This window comes from Coptis chinensis, chromosome 1 (genome assembly GCF_015680905.1).
Source record: "Coptis chinensis isolate HL-2020 chromosome 1, ASM1568090v1, whole genome shotgun sequence".
NCBI lineage: Eukaryota > Viridiplantae > Streptophyta > Magnoliopsida > Ranunculales > Ranunculaceae > Coptis > Coptis chinensis.
In genome coordinates, this window is record NC_141456.1 from 14,140,966 (window position 1) to 14,164,218 (window position 23,253).

At 40.9% G+C, this 23,253-nt stretch overlaps 1 pseudogene; it reads right to left on the reverse strand.

Moving 5' to 3' along the window:
- Positions 1–306: 306 nt before the first annotated feature.
- LOC147522352 (pentatricopeptide repeat-containing protein At1g05750, chloroplastic-like) lies at positions 307–21,627 on the reverse strand (annotated as a pseudogene).
- Positions 21,628–23,253: the final 1,626 nt, after the last annotated feature.

Sequence of the window (23,253 nt, forward strand, 5' to 3'; positions counted from 1 at the left end):
CAGACAGGCACGCCATAAAATTGGGCAAGCTGGCATGCCATAAAATTGGGCAGGCAGGCACGCCATAAAATTGGGCGGTGTTGGCATGCCATAATCTTGGGCATCGTGCCTTGTAGTGAGTGGCACTATAATGGTACCCAACGATGGTTGTTTATAAGGGTGCAGATATGGTGGCACATACATGAAGCACTCTTTAACACGCCATCAAATGGTCAGTCATCATGGAATATATCCAAAAATTACAAACAAATGTTATGGTTTATAACACTGATAAGTTCAAAAGAAGCCATACTATCTATGGAGAAATCATTCTATCATCTCTCTCCCAACATCTAGAAATGGCTCTGATAACTCAAGCATCCGGTTTTCTAACTTGGCTTGACTAGTGATCTCGTGAACTGTCTCACAGATGGCAGAGGCATGTTTGTGCGTCCAGTCACCTGCCACAAAATCTTGAATGACTCCATTAACTTGGATCCTGCTTCTACCAGGGCGCTTCTTCACACCTATCTCAACCATTTTCTGTCTTACTCTCGTAATTTTCGCCCAACTTTTGGCAGTAGCATACACATTCGACAAGAGCACAAGGTACTTATAAAGGTAATAATTGGGAATACCTTACATGTGTTGATGATTTGGGTAGAATGATATTGTGACTGAGTTTGACGGATCGAACTGCCTACGTATCCAGTTCGCTGATGAACTGGAATCAAATCGAACGTAGTTCATTGTTTGGATTCGAGTCACAGAGTGATCGATGGTGAACGGAGTAGATGGGGAGTGGAGAAGAAGCCTGGAATTCTCCTCCCTTTGTTAGAGAGTGGAGAGGAAATATATAGAATTCCCTCCCCCCTTTGGTGCTCCATTCATTGATGATCTTTAGTATTGCATTGATAGTTATACATGTATTCATGTTCATTTTGTAACCATTTGGTAACTCATGACTCTTGAGATGCATGGCTAATTGAAATGATCTAATAAGTTAGTCTCAAGATATGATTAATGGCAATGACACGTGTTGCAGATATATTGATAACAATATATGTCCCTCACACAACCCCTTCTCGTTAGGTCGTGCTTTCGTAAGAACGATCTGATGAGAGAAATAATTTGACACGTGTCCAAGTGGAACAGTGAGCGTGTTGGAGCTCGTGTGAGCGTTCTGCTCTAGTGAGCATAGGTCAAGGGACCATTTAGCGCTTATGTAAACGTTCTGCTCCAGTAGGTCAAAGGACCGTTTAGCGCTCATGTAAACGTTTTGCTTCAGTAGGTCAAGGGACATTTTAGCGCTCATGTAAGCGTTCTGCTCCAGTATGTCAAGGGACCTTTTAGCACTTATGTAAGTGTTCTACTCCAGTAGGTCAAATGACCTTTTAGCGCTTATGTAAGTGTTCTGCTCCAGTGAGCATAGGTCGAGGGACCCTTAGTGCTTAAGTAAGAATTTTGCTTGAGTGAGCGTAGGTCAAGGGACCTCTTAGTGCTTAAGTAAGCGTTCTGCTCCAGTAGGTCAAAGGACCTCTTAGTGCTTAAGTAAGTGTTCTGCTCCAGTAGGTCAAGGGACCTTTTAGAGCTTATGTAAGTGTTCTGCTCCACTAGGTCAAGGGACATTTTAGCGCTTTATGTAAGCGTTCTGCACCAGTAGGTCAAGGGACCTTTTAGCGCTTATGTAAGCGTTCTGCTCCAGTAGGTCAAAGGACCTTTTAGCGCTTTTGTAAGCGTTCTGCTCGAGTGAGCATTTTGCTCAAGTGAGCGATGTGTCCCCTGGGAGCCTGGTGCTCTTAGAGAGTATTCTGCACTGAGTCGGTCCTAGAAGTATAGGTCCCCAACTAGTAAGAAGTGGTGGGGCTATGTAGCCTTTAAGCTCGAGTGAGCGTTTTGCTCTTAGAGAGCGTTCTGCACTGAATTGATCCTAAAAGTGTAGGTCCTCAATTAGTGAGAAGTGGTTAAGCTATGTAGCCCTTGAGCTCGAGTGAGCATTTTGTTGTATATAACGTTTTAGCTCTAGGGAACGTTTAAGTTCGAGTGGGCGTGTTGCTCTAGTGAGCATTATGATTTGGAGATCGCAGTTGGTAGCTAGTCTTGAATTGGCGTGACTATAATTGAACCGAACTTGATCCTTAATAGGGCATCAAGCTGATTGGTTTATAGCTAACCTTTTTTGGAGTTTAATTGACCTGTGAAAATGCGAGCTGGCACTAAAGAGTTAGTACAGATTAACAGTAGTAATTTTGGAGATGTGTTGAGCAATGAACTCAAATAATAACTTAATTGAACGTGTCTAGATGGCAATAAATAGCCCCAATTTGGAGATGGTTTTGTCTAGCCCCTAGTTTGGAGCTTAAATGACCTGCACTAGATCGAACTAATACCGAAAAGGAATTAGAACAAAATAAATGGTACTTTCATCAATAAATCGAGCATTGAACTCAAAATGCTAGGTTGTATGTGCGCATGTGGCTATAGCTAGCCCTGGACTCTTCGGAGTGTAAGCGCCTTGCCAAGGAGCAAGCTGCACAGCTAATGCAGCTAGCCTCCTATATTTTCAAAGTATAGTCGACTTGCAAAGCACCCATCCATCTATAACAAAAAGGTCATTAGTATATGATGTCGTCCAAAATGTATTTTTTATAGTCTCGTCCTCTTTCTGTTACTGCCCTTAAGCCTTATGGCAGCATAATAAAAGATTCAGTCCAAGAATAGTAACAGTATCCTCAGTGTATGTAACGGATACTCAAAGCGAATAGCTTGCCGATTCCATGAGCGAACTGAATTTTTGTTTAATTGACTGACCACAATTAATTTCTTGACCAGTACACAATGGAATTAGTAGTTCCTGTAGATTATACATAATTTCTGCAGATATGTATGCATGCTCCCACAAACTGTTGAGTTATATCATTGGTGTAGTGGATTTTTCGAGTTTTCCTTAATCTTCCTCTGTGCTTTGTGATCTTGGAACCTTTAAATGAATGGAGAAGGGATGAGATGATTATGAGTTCAGGGTTGAACCGTCTGACGGCTGCCTACGTATCTCCTTGTTTATTATGGAGAATCAAACCCTATTTTCCGTTGTTCCTAAAAGTGAATCCCTCTGGTTTATATAGGAAGGGTGATGAGAGTCCTAGGGTTTAGGGCTGTCCTCACCGCTTGTGAGTTCCCTTCCATCTTTGGACTCTGCCTTCTTATTAAGATTCCTCTTCTTATGGAAGTCTGAATCTATACCATATCTTATGGGAGGTAAGTTTCCTTGTTGATCATAATGTCCCATCGTGCATGGGAAGATTATATCTAAAAGGTAACTCCTAAGATATGTCATCACGATTCCTTCCTTATCATCAAAGATCACCATCTTCAGTTTTCTTCTATTCAGGAACTGTCTATATCAGTTCCTAACGACTGGGGTAACTGTTATGTTTGAAAGCAGTCAGTCATGTGCCTGGCACATGTCCACTAAACACTCGTGCTTAGCACTAGATCACTTATTCACAGAACTGATTCGATGGTCCTCGTCTCATTCTGGACATCTATAATCTTAGGTTATTTCTCATACACGTGTCATCTGTTCAGTGACGGGAAATACCCCTTACAGATGCCCCCCTTCGTGCCCGGCTAAGCGTGGCTTTTGAAGCGGCATTTGCTTTTGGCGAGAATCCTTTTCCAAAACTGTTTGTTGGAATTGCTAATGTACCCAACTAATTAAGGCCCTAAAAAGATGGCTCGAACAGACACGCCGTTTCTCGAAAAAAGTAATGATGGCAGTTCCATCCCGAAAAGACGTACCGCTTGGGCTCATCCTAACCGTCCATCTTATTTGTATATAAAGGATCTGGTGAGAGAACTTTCATTATATCTTCTGCTACCTTTTTCATACTGAACCTTTTGATCTCCCGCTAGGGTTTAACCAAAACTTGAAACTTTTCCTCTTTTCCGATCATGAATCCCAACTAGTCACTTATAAACTTTGGAGATCTTTCCTTTTTGGAATAAATCCACGAGAAGTTTCACATCCCTAGAGATATCAGACTGGAGTGGGGGAGGTTATCTAATGAGTTGGCCTACAAGGAGGTGGCACTCATCACTTTTGGTCAACTTAGGGTCGGGCTCACTCTTCCCCTCCACCCATTCCTGAGAGAGTGTCTGATCCACTTCAATTTTGCTCTTGGATAGGTAACACCTCTATTATACAGAACTGTCATGTATTCTACCCTTCTTGCTAAGAGGCACGGATTCGCTCTGAACCGTTGGGTGTTTGGTTATTTTTATGAGGTTCGGCGTATTCGAGACCAGTCCTTCTACTACCTTATGACAAGAGACAAGAGCTCTCCGATCGTCTTTTTTTAGGGAAAGCAGAGTGACGAAGGCTGGGCTGACCACAATCTTTGTGTCCTGGGTGATGCATGGGACGTTCATCCTTCTGATGATGATGGTGAGCCTGTGGGAATTCCTGTTCCCAGAAACACACCCATGCTCCAACCAGTAAGTTTTCTTACTCGGGTACTTTATAACTTGATATAAGAGTCTTTTGCCTGAACTTCTTCGCTATTATTCCTTAGAAGACTCTTCTCCCTGGAACCAATTAACTGCAACTGATGCTGCTACGGTGGAGTTTATCAAGAAGATCCCCAAGGAACAAATGATGCCTTGGGTGATAGTTCCTGATCCACCCATCTTTTTGAATACTTCAACATGTTTACTGAAGAATTACTGCAACTTGTCCCTGGCTTTTCCCATTTTGGGATAAATACTGTGAATTCTGGGTACACAATACTTCCCCCTCCTATGGATTAGGATGTTGAACTTCTTCCTCCTCCAGTTCAGGATGATTCATCCTTAGTTACTAGAAGAGGAGGAAACCGCAAAGAAAAGAGTTCTGTGACTGCCTCTGCTGATACTGCGGTATTGGGCCCAGTTCAGGAGCCTGCTCTCAGTGATGATTGTGTGATCACTAGTGGGAGAGGCCCTGAACTGCCTCATGAACTGCTGGCTGCTAGTAATTTTAAAAGGGAAGTGTGTGTGTCCAATTGTCATAAGCTGAAGAGAGCTGATTCTACTTCTAACGTTGCCCCATCTAGTAAGAAAATGAGATTTTGTCCTCTTATTATGAATGACAAAACACCTTTTAAGGTTCCTACTACTATTCCCCCACCTGTTAAGTCTTGTAATAAAATAGTTGTACCCCTTCCAGTTCCGGATCCTCCTACAGGTTCTGCTCAAACTGGTGGTAATGTCCCTGTAACTGTTGACCTTCCCTCCCTGATAATCGCAAGGGGAAAGGTATTGCTGAAACAATTGTTATGACTATCGCTCTCCCCCCTCCTCGATTTGGTGATAAGAGGAGGGAGAGTGATGACATCCCTTTCTCGCCTCGATCTCCAGATTCCCCTGAAAGGGAGATGATAGTGGAGATGAGGCGTTGGGGACAAACTGATGAACAACCTGTTACCAACAAACATTTTGTTAAAGATATTGATATCGGGCTTGGAGTTTTGGAAGCTGTGCGACTTCTTGTTGACAAGGCTAAAGCCAATATAGTTGGGACCTTGAACTTGTCTTATTGCCGATCTGCTGTTCACCTTGCTAAGGTAAGACTTTCTTCTCTGTTCAATGTTCGGTTTCTCTCATTGTGTTACTTACACATCCTATATTCTTTTTCAGCTAGTGAATAACTATTTGGCCATAAACGAACCCATCTTTGTGGCCACCGCCGATACATCCACTGATGTCATGGCTACCGGTGAGCTGATCTGGGCAAAAGAAGCTACTGAGAAGAGAGCTACAGAGCTGCAGATCCAGGTTGACCAGATCTTGGCGAAAGAGAAGAAATATGATACTGGCTTCAAGAATATGAGAGATACTATATCCAACCTTCAGAGCTGCGGAGAAAGCCCTAAAAGGAGCTGCTAATGCTGGCACTTAGAAAGTGAAGTTCTTGGAACTGCGCGCCCACTTCACTACCCTGCAAGCAAAACAAGACCAGGTCCAAGGGGAGCTTCACCGTAGGAACACCGAAATAAAGACCCTTGGTCAAGCCATTGCCCATGCAAATGAGGTCATGTCAGGCTATGAGAGAGCTCTGAAGGAGAAACGTCTTAGTTCTGATAAGAAGGCTGATGACCTCCTGGCTGAGACCTCCAAGTTCTATTCCGAGGTGGTGCAGGAGGTGAAAAAGAGATCAGCCGAAAATGCTATTCGTTTTGCTTTAAGGGTACTGGATGTTTCTCAGGAGTCCTTCAATGCGGCCAAACAAGTTAAGTTCGAGGTGGCAATTGAAGATACTGGGTACGTTTCTCAGCTGGATGATCAAGGGCGGGTAACCAACCCTTTTGTCTTGTTCCCTGATCTGACACCAGCATCTCTGTTATTCAAGCTAAACTTATGCCTGATGGCTCCTCATCTTCTGAAGAAGACACCGATGATGACCTGCCTCCAGTTCAACTTTCTTTTCCGCCAGTTCGAACTTGGTGAATGTTCGTTGAATAACCGTTCCAGCTAATCCAACCACACAGTCGATGGTGAACCAAAGTTTGATTCTACCCCTGCTTCATAAGCCTTTCAGTTGATGATTCACATAAACATTTATTTTTAAACAATTATTCTATGGGTCTGCAATATTGAGCTATGTAGCTCACATACAATTTACTTTACTGAGCTCTGTAGCTCTTCTATTTTATGCATACTATTTACTTACTGAGCTATGTAGCTCTTCTATTTTATGTATGCCTTCAAAGTATTTTACGTTATATTACATATATTACTGTGCATACTCTACCCCTGTTGCCCCCAAAGTTCATTTGGAACAACAATAGGTGACCCTAGCAGGCTAAACAGATTAAGATGAGGCATAACCAGAATCTTATCAGGATGTCATGGGAGCCATTTCAACTTAACTGTAACTGAGAGTTCGATTGCATAGAGGTATATGCCTTTGCGAAAGCAACTTGGTGCCATGAGCACAACACTGTGTTTAATAACGATAGGTCCAATTTATTTTTAAAAAATAAAAAGGGTATCGCCTTAACAGCAATGGAGGAGTCTTCCTCAGCACCATCATGTCGATATAGTTCCAGGCCAATGATGGTGTGCTAGGATCGGGATCCCACCCAGATCTTCCTAGCAACCCCTGCGTTTGATGTTTTGAGAGCTCCCAGAACTGGCATACAGTTCAGGCTCGCAAGAACATTATCTCTTGCTCCAAGTCAAACCGGCATTCAGTTTACTGAACAGTTAGTATGGTTATATTCCCTAAAGGCTTAACCTATTGAGGATATTTCCAATTTAAAAGAAATGGCATACACTTCCAGCTGCATGGGGTTGAGAAAGGAACTGACAATTTGACTTTCCCTTAATCAGTATCACTGGTTCCAAAGCAAATTGACATACAATATTCTAGAACAGATAGTGAGCAAATAATTCCCTAAAGGCTTAGTCCATTGAGGATAATAAAGAACGTGCAAGGAATATATTTGATTGTAAGGTGAAGAACTTTATTGATGATTAAATATGCATAACAAAGCATGAAATAACAATTTACTGATAGTACTTGCGAAGGTGTTATCCGTTCCATGGTTTGACAAGAACGTCACCTTCAATAGTGTGTAAGTAGTAAAAACCAGTTCGACCAACCTTGTTGATGATGTATGGTCCTTCCCAGGTAGGTCCAAGTTTGCCGTTGGGCTCTGGGATCTCACGGAGAACCAGATCGCCAGTTTTGAAAGATCGAATCCTAACTCTCTTGTCGTATGATCTCTTCAAAGTATGTTGGTTACCAGCTAAGCGAAGTGCGGCACCTTCTCGCTTTTCATCTAGGAGATCCATTTCTCTACATAACAGCTTCTCATTGTCCAGAGTGTGCACAACATCTTACTTCTGAGTGGGAGCTACCAGTTCTAGAGGTATGACAACTTCAGTTCCGTAGGTCAGTGAAAATGGAGACTCACCTATTGATCGCTTGGGTGTAGTTCGGTACGCCCATAAGACCTTAGGCAGTTCTTCGACCCATAAACCTTTCGCGGCATCTAATTTATGCTTCATGTTATCCAAGATGACCCTGTTAGAGGCTTCAGCCTGGTCATTGCCTTGTGGATACCTTGGAGTTGAGAATAGATGGGTGATGTAAAACTCCTCACACAGTTCAGCAACCAGTCCTCCAGTGAACTGTTGCTCGTTATCTGAAATGATAACTTTGGGTATGCCAAACCTGCAGACAATGTCGTTCCAAATGAACTTTCTGACGTCTTGTTCTCGAATGAAGACAAGGGGAACTGCTTCTATCCACTTGGTGAAGTAATCCGTTGCGACCAATAAGAATCTGACATTGCCAGGAGCGGATGGTAGGGGTCCTACAATGTCAGTTCCCCACTGTGCGAATGGCCATGGGTTGGCCAATGGGTGCAGTTCTGTTGCTGGAGCATGGATAAGTGGAGCAAATGGTTGACATTTTTTGCACTTGCAGGTAAAAACTTGTGCATCCTTTTGCATATAAGGCCAAAAGTATCCTTGCCTTAGGATCTTGAGAGCTAGAGTTTTGCCCCCAGCATGGTTGCCACAAATTCCTTCATGAACTTCTCGCATAACCTGTTCAGTGAGATCTGGGGAGAGACATCTGAGATGAAGTCCCAGAAAGGACTTCTTGTACAGATTGTCTCCTACGAGGGTGAATCTTTGTATCTTTGCAAGCAGACGCTTTGCTATATTTTATCTTCAGGGAGTGTCCCTTCTTTGAGGTAGGACTTATATGGATCCAACCAAGTTGGAGTAATGGCTGGAACAACACAAACTGTTGTAACTGGGACCTGAATGCTAGATTTCTCCTGGAACTCAATAGGAATTGAATGAGACTCATTGTTGCCCAACATTGAGGCAACATATGCTAAAGCATCTGCGTGTCTATTGGCTGACCGAGGTAGCTGATAGAACTGAATGTTCTCAAAATCTAAAGGCCCCTTACCAGTTCCAGGTATTTTGTTATTCATTCATCCCTAGCCTCGTATCCACCATCAACTTGAAAAACAACCAGCTGTGAGTCACTAAAAACTGTGAGGTGTGTAAGGCCTAGATCGAGAGTCATTATGAGGCCAGCAAGAGTGGCTTCATATTCTGCCTTGTTGTTGGAAGCATTCCAACCTAACCAGATGGATTTCTCCAATCGCATATTGTCAGGAGTGACTAACACAGCTCCAATTCCTACGCCTTTGTCATTCAAAGATCTATCCACAAACAACCGACACCCGGAGCTTGGCTCCCAGGGATCTAGACGGTTTTCTAGAGATTCAGGCTAGATGCGATCATCTGAACTGGGGGTAGTTGAGTCGTACCCTGTGTAGGTCATTGGGAAATCTCCCAAGAATTCTGCTAGTACCTGACCCTTCTCTGAGATTCTGGGGACATAAATAATATTATATTCTGACAGTTGCACAGACCATTTTGCTAGCCTCCTTGACCTGTTCAGTCATTCTAGAACTGACCGCAATTGGTACTCTGTGATTACTCTGATAGTGTGGGACTGGAAGTATGGTCGCAACTTCTCTACTATAAAAACAAGTGCTAGAGCGGCTCTTTCGAGTTTTGGGTACCTTGTTTCTGCTAGAAGAAGCGTGCGGCTCAAGAAATAGACAGGCTTTTCAACCTTCTTTTCATCCACACGTATTAGTAAAGAACTGATACCATAGTCAAACGAACAGAGATAAAGGCCTAAGACTTCTCCCTCAACTGGCTTGGAAAGGATTGGTGATGCCCTCAGGTATGTTTTGAGTTGATTAAATGCTCTAGCATTCTTCCGTCCATGCAAATGAGGTATTCTTTCGCAGTAACTAAAATAGAGGTTTGCACTTATCTGAACTCTTGGAGTTGAACCTGTTCAGAGCTGCTAACTTGCCCGAAACTTTTTGAACCTCTTTTATATTTTTAGGTGAGGGCATATCTAGGAGTGCTCGGATTTGATCTAGGTTTCCCTCGATTCCTCTTTTAGTAACTAGATACCCCAAAAACTTCCTTGATGAGACAGTGAAAGCATACTTTGCAGGGTTGAGCTTCATGCAATACTCCCTGAGAATGTCGAATGCACGCTTCAGGTGGGAGAGATGATCTCATCGTCTTAGGCTTTTGATTAAAAGATCGTCTACATACACCTCCACAATGTCACCTATCAATCCTTTGAACATCTTGTTTACCCCTGCATTTTTTAGTCTGAACAGCATGACCTGATAGCAGTATAGGCCATCCTCGATTGTGAAACTAGCATGCTTATGGTCTTCTTCATGCAAGGGAATCTGGTTGTAACCAGACGACCCATCTGTGAAAGACAATAGTTCATGTCCAGCCGTTGTATCCACTAATCTATCAATTCATGGCAGAGGGTAGTTGTCCTTTGGACATGCACGGTTCAGATCCGTGAAGTCGATACAGATTCTCCATGACCCATTCTTCTTTCTTACTGGGACAATATTAAAAATCCAAGTAGGAAAATTGATTTCTCTGACAAATTTATCTGCCTTCAGTTTTTCAACTTCGGCTTTTACAGCTTTGGATCTGTCAGCACCTATTTTCCTTGGTTTCTGCTTGACTACTACTGCATCACTGCAGACATTGAGTTGGTGGCATGCCACATGGGGATCAATTCCTGGCATTTCTTCAAACGACCAAGCAAACACGTCCTTGTGCTCTCGGAGGAACTGTATCAGAGTCATGCGCTCTTCATAACTTAACATGGTGCCGATGAAAGTGGTTTTTGGCGAGCTTCCTCCCCCAATATCCACTTCCTCTAATGGCTCTAGTGAGGGAGGATTCTCCCTCTCTCTTGGGACCAGGTCCGGGAGAGGGGGATCCAACTGTAATTGCTATTTGGTGGATTGCCCACCTCCATTGGTTCAAAAGGGAATGGGGACTGCTTTGTTGCTAAAGCATAGAACGTCTTGGCAGCCACCTGATCTCCTCTGATTGTCTCAATTTTCCCATGATGTAGGAATTTTAGACATTGGTGATAGGTGTTGGGAGCGGCTTGAAGTCTGTGTAGCCAGGTCCTACCTAAAATTATGTGATATGGTGTGTTAGCTTTTACCACAACAAAATTTATGATAAGAGTTACCGGACCAGTGGCTACATGTAATTGGATCTCCCCAACTATGAGAGTTTTGTCCCTACTGAATCCATACAGGTTGGAGCTGGTGGCAACCATCTCCGCATTTGGGATCTACAACTTTTTGAATGCATCATAGTAGAGTACATCTGCTGAACTGCCTGGGTCCACCAATATGTGATGCAAATCTTAAGGTAGTCAGCTTCAGTGAAAAGAATGAGCGGATCTTTCTGGGGTACCGCGTTGACCTGAGCTCCTATAGTCAGCTCGCTGTTCATGATCCTCATCTGCTTGGTGATGCACATTTGATATCGCTGCACCTTTGTCAGTGACCTGTCCACTTCATTTACTTGCTTTACCAGAAATCATATTTATCTGGAGTCGGCAGTTGAGCGGTCCAGTACCTAGGGGCTCCTGAACTGACGTACTGATCTCCTCAGGTTGTACTACATTTACCTGTTCGTGTGCCACAAATTGCTTCAAATACCCCCTTTCAATCAGATCATGTAGTTCATTTTTCAGGGTCCTGCAGGCTCTAGTGCCGTGACCCTTACTCTTATGGAACTTGCAGTAGGTTCTTTAGTCTCTGGTACCCAAGGAACCTGGCTTAAGCGGAGCTGGCCATTTGAGGTAACTCTGATTTTTTATCGAGTCCAGAACCTCATCTGGCTTTTTGTTTAGAGGGGCGAAGTTTCTGTCCACTGAGGGGAAGAGCTTTTTCAGCTCCTTCCACACGTGGCTTCTTCTGTTGATTTCCATCTATACTACTGGATACATTTTGGTATTGCCATCTGGGCATTCATCCCTTTGATGGGGATTCGGCCCTTTGGTGATCACGATTACGGTCTCTCTTTGATTTTTGAGGGGGAGAATTTCCATTCCCTTCTTGAGGAACTCCATGAACTGAGTAGTCTGTTCATCACAAGATTCTATTTGGATTGAAATTTCCATGAACCATTGCATGTAGGATCTCAATGCCTCTCCATCCTTTTTCTTGATGTTGAACAGTGCATCGATCTGTTTAGGTTGATGCTTGTTGCATGAGTACCTGTCTATGAAGGTCCTAAATAGTTCTTCTGAGGACCTGATCTGACGCTCAAGTAATCTGTGGTACCACTGGAGCGTGGATCCATACAAGGAGGCTTTGAATTCCTGACACATGACATGGCCATATCTCTTATATTGTCCCATAGTGGCACAATACCTGAATATGTGATCCACCGGATCTAACTTGCCACTAAAGACACTGAACTTTGGTTGTTTGTAACCATGGGGATATGGTTTCCTCATCACCCGTGATGCGAAAGGAGATCTGTCTGCCCCCATTATGGTGGATTGAACAAGGGAGTCTTGCATTTTTCTCCCATTGCCTGTCATCCGATGTATCTGATGGATCAGGTCATTCTTCTCAGTTTCCCATGCAGCTTCTTTGGTAGAATGCTTCTTGGTCTGAGCTCTTTTTCTATGTCGAGGGTCGACATTATGATCCTGATCAATTGACTCTAGTTCGGATGCTGTATCCGAGTCCTCATCTGAGTTGCTATATTCCGACTCAAATGTCTCGCATCGAGCTAGACCCCCACACCTTAGGTTCTTTGCATGACCACCTTCTGGAAGGTTGTCATCATTGAGATCGATGAGTGGCTCCTTTCCTGTGTCAGATTGATACAAATGCTTCAACAGTTGTACTTCTCATTCAAGATTTCTCTTTTGCTGTTCTAAAGCATGTACTGCCTAGCTTGCCTGAACTGACTCTAGGTTGGTGAGGACAGCATTCTCACCATCTTGACGCTCTTCTTGGGCATTTTTCCTGGGGCCTACACCGGGAATTGCCGGTGTGTCGGTGCTGGTCATGGGTCTTTGGAGGGGGTTGTTTGCGTTGTGGTGACTAGCGTTGTCCCCCCCTTCAGGTGTCTCATGTTATTCTTCTCTCATAGCGACGCTGCATGTGGTAGCGCCACCCTTTGTTTTCTTTGCTCTTGCCATCACAATAATAAGAGTTTTTAGGCTAAATCAATCGTCTGAAATGAATATTTACCTGTTTTCGTCCCCACAGACGGCGCCACTAGATGTAGGGGATTTTTTGAGTTTTCCCTGATCTTCCTCTGTGCCTTGTGATCTTGGAACCTTTAAATGAATGGAGAAGGGATGAGATGATTGTGAGTTCAGGGTTGAACCGTCTGATGGATGCCTACGTATCTCCTTGTTTATTATGGAGAATCAAACCCTATTTTTCGTAGTTCCTAAGAGTGAATCCCTCTGGTTTATATAGGAAGGGTGATGAGAGTCCTAGGGTTTACGGATGTCCTCACCGCTTGTGAGTTCCCTTCCATCTTTGGACTATGCTTTCCTATTAGGATTCCTCTTGTTATGGAAGTCTGAATCTAGACCATATCTTATGGGAGGTAAGTTTCCTTGTTGATCATAATGTCCCATCGTGCATGGGAAGATTATATCTAAAAGGTAACTCCTAAGATATGTCATCATGATTCCTTCCTTATCATCAAAGATCGCCATCTTCAGTTTTCTTCTGTTCAGGAACTGTCTATATCATTTCCTAACGACTGGGGTAACTGTTATGTTTGAAAGCGGTCAGTCATGTGCCTGGCACATGTCCACTAAACACTCGTGCTCAGCACGAGATCACTTATTCACAGAACTGATCCGATGGTCCTCGTCTCATTCTGGACATCTATAGTCTTAGGTTATTTCTCATACACGTATCATCTGTTCAGTGATGGGAAATCCCGCTTACAATTGGTATTTATCATTCTCAATCCATGGCTACCACAACAGGCAACAGGTCATATGTTGGTAGATAAGGGCCACCAGATTGAATACATACTATGCTCAGGTCGGCATGTAAAATAATGGAGACCAGAAGTAATGGTAGCCCTGATAGTGTCGTCTCTAGCCAAGGGCATAGAAAAGACTAACATGGCATGTTCCACTCTTCATATGAAATGATATTGAATGGAAATAATCACTATTTTTACACAATATTGGCAAAGGCATAAAGCCCCTTGTTCAATTTTGAACGGCCTCCCTCACCAACTAATGAGAAGTTAAGTAATCCATGTAGTACCAGCTCCATTTGGCTTTTTTAAACAAAGATAAATTGTATTCAAGTAAAAAATAGTTTGCAGAAGGTATGTCTCTATAGAAATACCTTGACCAGCTTAAAATTTTGGATTACGGTGCTGAGAAGTAACAACTTGACCAACACTAGGTAGTAAATGCGACTAGGTACAATGCATTATAAATTGAGAAGTGAACAAATAGTCTCGAACTGAGTAGTTCGCAATGAAGCGAGTGATTGCTGCATTTTTTGCATTTGCTTTCGCTTGTTGTCCGCCAATAGTCTCGAACTAAGTGCATAAATGAAAGAAATTGAAAGGCAAGTTCTGAACATCATATATGAATTAGATAAAATAGAAGTGATGCTCAAGGGTCCATGCCGATTGAGGTTTGGCTTTGGCAATATTAAATAACTTGTTTTTACATGCTAAACCACATAAACCGGTGTCATCCTAAACCAATTAAGCTTATTGTCATCCATTGAATGTCGTGCTCCTAATACTAAACAGTTGATAGGAAACTCTGACGAGAGGCTCAGCCGGGAGTTTTGCAAAGCGACCTGTTAACTTGGGGATATATACCGACCTGCTATATTGAACTGAAACTGGGGTGTCTTGTAGACTAATGGTACATCTAGAATACATATTCATCAATGATGTGATGGTAGTAATAACGTAATCAAGCCATATGCCCATATGTATGCTTGCTAGTTCGTGTATGCTCATGTGATTCAACAAGACAATGAAAAAAATTGTCTTATACAAGATAGCATGAGTCTAATAATTGAAATGTGTGTTTTAGCCTTTAATTAACATGTGAAGTTTTGAATAAAAGATAGTTAGAGAAATTTATCATCATATTTATGAAGATCGAGTCTGGCTATAGAAAAATCCAATGTTGATCAGCAACATCATAGTCGTTAACTTTGAAATTTCGATATTCATCGGCAGCATCCATGACTTTTCACCCACGCTTCATGGGCTTGGAAATGAAAGTTTGTGTAGAGAATTATTCTCGAAGTAGACTGAATTTCCAAGAAATTGATCCATGAACGGCGGTAATATAATGGTAATAATTTGGCATACCTTACATGTGTTGATGATTTGGGTAGAAAGATATTGTGATTGAGTTTGACGGATCGAACTGCCTACGTATCCAGTTCGCTAACGAACTGGAATCAAGTCGAACGTAGTTCATTGTTTGGATTCGAGTCACAGAGTGATCGATGGTGAACGGAGTAGATGGGGAGTGAAGAAGAAGCCTGGAATTCTCCTCCCTTTGTTAGAGAGTGGAGAGGAAATATATAGAATTCCCTCCCCCCCTTTGGTGCTCCATTCATATCAATCGAATGAGATCAACTTTTGGTGCTCCATTCATTGATGATCTTTAGTATTGCATTAATAGCTATGCATGTATGCATGTTCACTTCGTAACCATTTGGTAACTCATGACTCTTGAGATGGCTAATTGAAATGATCAAATAAGTTAGTCTCAAGATATGATTGATGGCAATGACACGTGTCGCAAATATATTGATGACAATATATGTCCCTCACAATACCCAGAAGTTTGACCTGGCTGAAGGTCTATAGTCAGTTGAGGAGCCACAGCGCTTGCAACTTGTATATTCTTGTAAATCCTGCAACCACCTAGCAGAGCCCTCCAAATGGCATAATTAGGCTTCATTGACATGGTCTCTATGAGCTTCTGTGCTTCGTCTAAGTGACTAGAGCGGCTTAACAGATCAACCATACACCTATAGTGCTCGATCATGGACTGGATTCCATATGATTAAGTCATGTACTCGAAGTAACGACAACCATCCTCTACCAGCCGTGAGTGGCTACAGGCACATAGCACCCCAAGGATGGTTCTCGATCTCATCCAGCCTCACTTGATTATCTCCCTCATTATGCATCCAGCGGAATACACCAAGTGCTTCCTCACCGCGTCCTTGCTTAGCAAGACCAGTGATCATGGTTGTCTAAGAAACAACACTTCTACACTTCATCTCATTTAACACTCCGTACGCTTCATCAATGAGTCCACAACTTGCATACATGTGTATTAGTGCATTATTCATAGAGACAGGTTGTGGCTGATTCCTAAAGTGTGAAGTTTTGTCAACAAAGGAATGTATCCAACTCCCAGTTTTCAAGTCCCCTAATTCAGCACATGCTGACAATGCTGCTACCAATGCTACCCCATCCACTTGTATGCCAACTCTCCACATATTACGGAACATAGCTTACACTTCCCATTCTGAGCAAAACTAGCAATCATAGTTGTCCTCAACACAACATTCCTTTCCGGCATGTCATCAAAAACTTTCCACGCTTCATCCACAAACCCACATCTCAAATACCCAGCAAGCATAGCATTCCAAGTCACAACACTCCGTTCATTCATTTCATCAAACACCCTATGCGCCTTTACAACACCAGCATCCTCTCCACTCAAAGCATACATATTAACCAAATTAGTCTGCACAAAAATATCTGAATACACACCCTTACACAAAATCCTCCCATGTACCTTCTCCCTGGCCCTTCTCTCAAAAACCCTAGTTTCGCACACGCAGTTAGAACAAACAAATATGCAAACCCATCAAATTCCGCCTCTTCCACTCTACCCAGTTGATTAAACAACCCAATCGATTTTATCGGTGTTTCGCTCCTAGTCGATAATTGCCAATTCCATGATTATTAATCAAAGTATCAAACTGTATAAGCATGCGACATTTGGTTAGCCCAGGCTAAAATCTGAACGGTTGGAAGTTGACGCCAACTAATTATTTGCCAATTAATTTTAGACATAATGACCTAAAAATACAACCTAAAAAAATACAATGTATTTTGCTGTTTTTTACATTAAATACAATATATGTTTTTCTTACCTATCAAAATTTTATAATTAATACAATCCGTCATGTGAACAGACGGGATGTCAATTTACTGTTAAAAATGGTCACGTAAGTTTCCCCCTCCCCCTCCCCAATGTCCTCATTTGAAGATACTTAATTGACAATTCTTGACAACACAGCAACAACCCAATCACCATGTTGAATCCAATTCTCTACAATTCTTCAATTCCTTCCTTCAATAATCACTTGACTTGTTCAAACAAAAAATAAATTGAGAAAATGGTGCAAAATCCAAACATTTAACCCCTAAAATTATAGACCCAATATGATCAAGCACAGGCTACAACCCCTACCACTGAAGCAAAGAACGTTGTTTCTCAAAAGTTTTGTAGAGTACTTTGTTATAGAGTACATTGTTTCACTTTACAAAGTATCATGATTGAAATCAAGAACATGCAATGAAGACGAATTGCTCGGAGCTCCACTTTGCTAATATAGCTGAATGTTGATGAACGATGATTCATTTTCTCAGTCTGAATGATCGCGTTAAAGAAAAATAGAGGATACCTAATATTATTCCCCATTGTAAAGGGGATTTTCCGTCATTGAATAGATGACACGTGTATGGAAAATAACCTAAGACTATATATGTCCAGAATGAGACAAGGACCATCGGATCAGTTATGTGGATAAGCGATCTAGTGCTTAGCATGAGTGTTTAGTGGACATGTGCTAGGCACGTGGCTAACCGCCTCTAAGTATAACAGTTCTCTAAGTCGTTAGGAACTGATATAGATAGTTCCTGAACAGAAGAAAACTGAAGATGGCGATCTATGATGATAAGGAAGGAATCGTGATGACATATCTTACGAGTTACCTTTTAGATATAATTTTCTCATACACGATGGGACATTATGATCAACAAAGAAACTTACCTCTCATAAGATATGGTATAGATTCAAACTTCCATAAAGAGAGGAATCCTAATAGGAAGGCAGAGTCCAAAGATGGAAGAGAACTCACAAGCAGTGAGGACAGTCCTAACCCTAGGACTCTCGTAGCTCTTCCTATATAAACCATAGAGATTCGCTCTTAGGAACTACGCAAAATATATAGGGTTTGATTCTCCTAAATAAAAAGGAGATACGTAGGCAGCCTCCAGACGGTTCAACCCTGAACTCACAATCATCTCATCCTTTCTTTACTTAGTAAAAACGTGTGGATCACACAAGACACAGAGAAAGATTAGGGGATACTCGAAAACTCCCCTACACCCATCATACCAAATCCCCTGCCATGTTGATGTTAAAGAGGAGTTTAATTTTAAAAAATCGAACAACCCCATTTCCGCGCCGCATCGTATCAAGATCCAAAAGTAGTGGAGCAATAACAATTGGTTCATGATTCCATTGTACTAATCTGACTAGGACATTGGGTAGTGTTATTATTGTTGTTAGCATTGTTATTATTGTTGTTGGAGATAACGATTTTCATGTTGAGTGGGGAAGAATTGGAGAAGAAGGGGGGGAATTGTATCCAACGTGGTGATTGAGTTGTTGATTGATTTGTTGTTGAGTTGACTAGAAGTATTCTAAGTGGGGGAGATGAGAGGGGGTGCAACTCATGTGACCAATTTTAACGGCAAATTGAATTTCCTTTTAACCACACCTAACAGATTGCATCAATTATAAAAATGTATTTGTTATTGACAGACCCCATATTTTGTTGGGCAGACTCCAACAAAAAAAACAATTATTACAAGTGTGCCATTGGTCCTAAAAAATTGAATTCGAAAACCCCAAGCTTAAACGACCCGGCTAGGTTGCTCATTGTGCAAACCCAACGATGTGGCCACACCGTTTGGACTGAGTCTCCAACGATGTGGCCACACCGTTTGGACTAAGTCTCAAACGGTGTGGGCACATCGTTTGGGATTTGAACTTTGAAAAAATATAAAATTCTATTTTTTGGCGTTTGAGACTTAGTCCAAACGGTGTAGTCACACCGGTCAAGAGGCCAAAAAACAAAACTTTATATTTTTTCAAAGTTCAAATCCCAAACGGTGTGGCCACACCGTTTGGACTAAGTCTCCAACGATATGGCCACACCGTTCAAAACTTAGTCCAAACGGTGTGGCCATACCGTTTGGGATTTGAACTTTGAAAAAATATAAAGTTCTGTTTTTTGGCCTCTTGACCGGTGTGGCCACACCGTTTGGACTAAGTCTCAAATGATGTGGCCAAGTCGTTTGGGACTTAGTCCAAACGATGTGGCCACATCGTTTGGTCTTCTCAAATGGTGTGGCCACATCGTTGGGTTTGCACAATGAACGACTTAGCCGGGTCGTTTAAGTTTGGGTTTTCAAATTCATTTTTTTAGGACCAATGGCACACTTGTAATATTTGTTTTTTTTTTGGACTTTTTAAGACCAATGGCACACTTGTAATAATTTTTTTTTTTTTTTGGATCTGCCCAACACAATATAGAGTCGGGCAGTAACAGGACTCTTACAAAAATTTGAAAGTGAAATGTATTTTTAGGCAAGAAAAAAATACATTGTATTTAATGTAAAAAACAGTAAAATACATTGTATTTTTAGGTCATTATGTCTTAATTTTATGGGAGACATTTATTTGGTGAGTTGAAAGTTGAAAGTTGAAACCAAAGTTAGATGTTATTTGATACACAGACACTTGTGATTTTATTAATATATGCAAGCCAAACTTTCTGAACGCAAGCCAATTAACGGTATTTTTGCTACTTCACAATCAACTACCACGAATATCGATCTTCTTTATTGGGGGGCGGGGGTTAGCCATTCGGAGCCCAATGTGGCTCTGCCGGGGCATGGAGCCATTAACCTAGAAATGAGAGTATTGATGAACCACAATACTATACTGAAGGAGTCTAAGCTGATAGACCGTCCCACGCCCCATGTAGATCAATCAGTATTATGCAAATTGTGACAGTAGAAACTTTTTTTGATCTCCAATCTGAGAACACGCTGATATTCCCAGTAGGCTCGTCCCAGTAAGTGTATTTGCTTTCGTAGTCGATCTTTTATTAAGTTATTCTATATTCTACTGAAGAATTGCGTTGATTTGGTCTTCGAAATATTTCCAAAACAACTTTGCGCCATGGAAAATTTTGAATGTTATTTACTAATAAACAATGGGGGTAAAAAAAAATCTTAAGAAGCTCATACATATAGAACCTCGTGAGGCCATTTAATTACTTGTTTCCTATGAAATGGATTTTTTTGTAATGGATTTGAAGGCTAAATACGATTATGAAACTCTGAATCTACTATCCAGAGTATATGTAGTACGGAGTACTAGGATGAATTGACAATGACTTGTGTTACAAGTTGCAACCAATATACGATCTGTAATTATCAGTCAGAGGGATAGAAACTGCTCATGCATGTAGGACGAATATTACTAACCCTATAGGCCTATACAATGGAGTTTTATTATTATGACGTATTTTAGCGGGTGGCCAAATCTCCAAAAACACATATACATTCTCAAACGAAAATAACATCTTATTCTGTAAAGAACAATGATACTAATTGTAATGATACGACTAATTGTAATAAATTTCATAGCTAATTGTAACGATACTTCAGTGAAATCATTAACAACGCTTGCAAGTAATAGCACATAACTAGAAGCTAGAAATAAAGAAATAAAGAAATACAAATCACAATTCAAAATTCAAAATTAACAGTTCACAACTTATCGACAACTCATTATATTTATTGTTGAGGACAAGGTAGGAAACTATATATTTGAGAATTTAATGGCAGGTAGAGGTCGGCCATAACCTCAGCTATATTAAAAAAAAAACAACTCATTGTATAGAACCAATTTCTGCAAAAGTAGATCGAGTTATGCTGTTATGGAGATAACGTCTCTTCAAACCAACTCCAAGGGTTATGCAGCTTTAACATTTCGCAGCGCTCCCCACTACTCAGTTTCATCCCGATTTCAAAAGACGCAATAGCGTCACGAGCTGCGTATTCAATCTGTTCCCGGGTTAACCAAGCAAGCCAATTACTGCATGTCACTCTCTTTTCTTTCTTTAAGTCAATATGAAGAACGTCCTTAGTCAAACTTTTCAAGCCATACTGCTTATCCATGTCTAAATCTGGGTGGAGTGCTGCTAAAGACCGAAGATCAACTGCGTTGGCAACCTCCAAGCTATACTCTTTCAGGAGTTCGGCATCATCTTCAACAGCTACCCCAACAAACGTGTTTCTAGGATCGTTAAGAAAACTCCCAAGCGAATTCGGAATCTCATTACTGTAATAAATATGATAGACAAGACAAGCTTTTTGAACGCAAAGCTGGAGAGTTGCCGCATGCAATTTGCCTTTTTTTCCTCCTGTTCTGAGTTTTTCAATATATCCTTCTGTGTCTAAACCTACAACTACCTTCTCTCCTTCTTGGCAATATTTATTCTTCACATTATGAATCCAGTTATCAACTATCCATCCTTCAGATGTTACCGTCGTCTGTATTAGTTTTCCATTGAACTCTACTTCAAATAAACAGTTTGCTGGAATGTAGAAATCTCCATGCTCTTTTGTTTTCCATCTTGTCACGCCCATAATGTGATATGGTGTTGAGGTAAGACAAAATTACTAATAAAACACAAAATTTTAAGTTCAATAACTCTCACAAATCTCACCTATTTCACCTAAGTACTCACCCATTACACCATAGGGGCTCTATTTATAATGATCAACTATTTCCAAATTCATGTTGATTTTAGAAATCCGAATTGAACTCGAGTTAGAAACAGTTTCCAAAACAAACTTGACTTTGGGTTATGGCTCGGGTTATTTTCAGTTTTGCATGGGGTTTCTAATTTGGCGGTAACTGTTTCTCATAGTTTCGGTCGCAAGCTTCAGCTATTACATTGTGCCAAACTATTTCTTCCCTTCGATAAGTTCTCTTGCATTCATTTGTTGGATTTGTTGTCGCGCAAATAATTGGCTCTGGTCGCTATGGTCTTGGAATTGGATCTTTTGGCGTAGACTGGGTAACTATATCAGGTTTCTTGGGCAGTCCCTTAGCCTCACCACAATCTGCCACCGCAAACTTATTGGTGGGATTTATTTTGTTTCTATGCATTACACTTCTAATTGCTTATTGATCTTAATCTATACAACACTAGGTGCTTCCCATTTTCATCTTATGATCTATACGATTTCGATGGGCAAGTTTATAATGTTTCTGAGACTGAGAAGAGTCCTCGAGATACAAGTGATAAATCACGGAGAAGTCAAGATCATAACAAGTAGAAAAGGAAGTCGCCAAGAAAATAAGTATAGTATCCCGGTTTCTAAAATCGTCCTTTTAGAAAAATCTACTGACAATGTTTTCTCTCGATCATATGAAAGACCAGTGTAGTCAAGGCGTGCCCCTAGGCGTGCCTTTTTTATAAAGGCACACTTTTAGTGCCTCGCCTTGACTAAGGTCGAGAGAGGCAATATAAGGCGCGCTTTTTGTCGAAAAGCAAAGTAGCGCCTTATCAACTTTTACAGTTTTTTTTTTTTTTTTTACAATTTTTGCTATACATGACACATTTACACTCGATCCAATTGTTATATGATATAAGAAATTGTACAAATTTAGTAAGTTTCATTGTGGAGTACACTTTAAACTTAATTTTGACTAGTTTTTGTTAAGTTGTATGGATTGAGAGAAGACACAAAGATGGATTAAATTTTAAATGAAGTTTTACGGGATTCTAAAATTGAATCACGTGTTCTATTTTATGAAGAACTTATTTGGCTCAATTCGATCGGTTCATTATTTTAGTTTATTGAAATAGAACTAGATTGTATTGAGAGATACGAGTTTTATTTTGCTCTTTACTTATTGTTTAAGATTTTTCTTTTAAATGACTACAATGGTTTTATGTTTACAATCACATAAAATTAATTTTAAAGTTTAACTAAGCAAATCAGTGATAATTCATGGCATATTTAATATTTATTTTATTTTTTATTTGATATATCTATTTTTTTTTTATTACTACGCTATTTCACTTCAATCGTAGCGCCTTGCTCATGCTTTACTCCTAAGGCACAAGAGGGTATTGTGCCTTAGGTTCGCTTTTAACGCCTTTTTACTACACTGTGAAAGACTAATGATATGATACATGTATTATTCACTATCCAAAACAAAATGATACATGTATTACAAGTTTTTCAATCAGTGAAACAAAT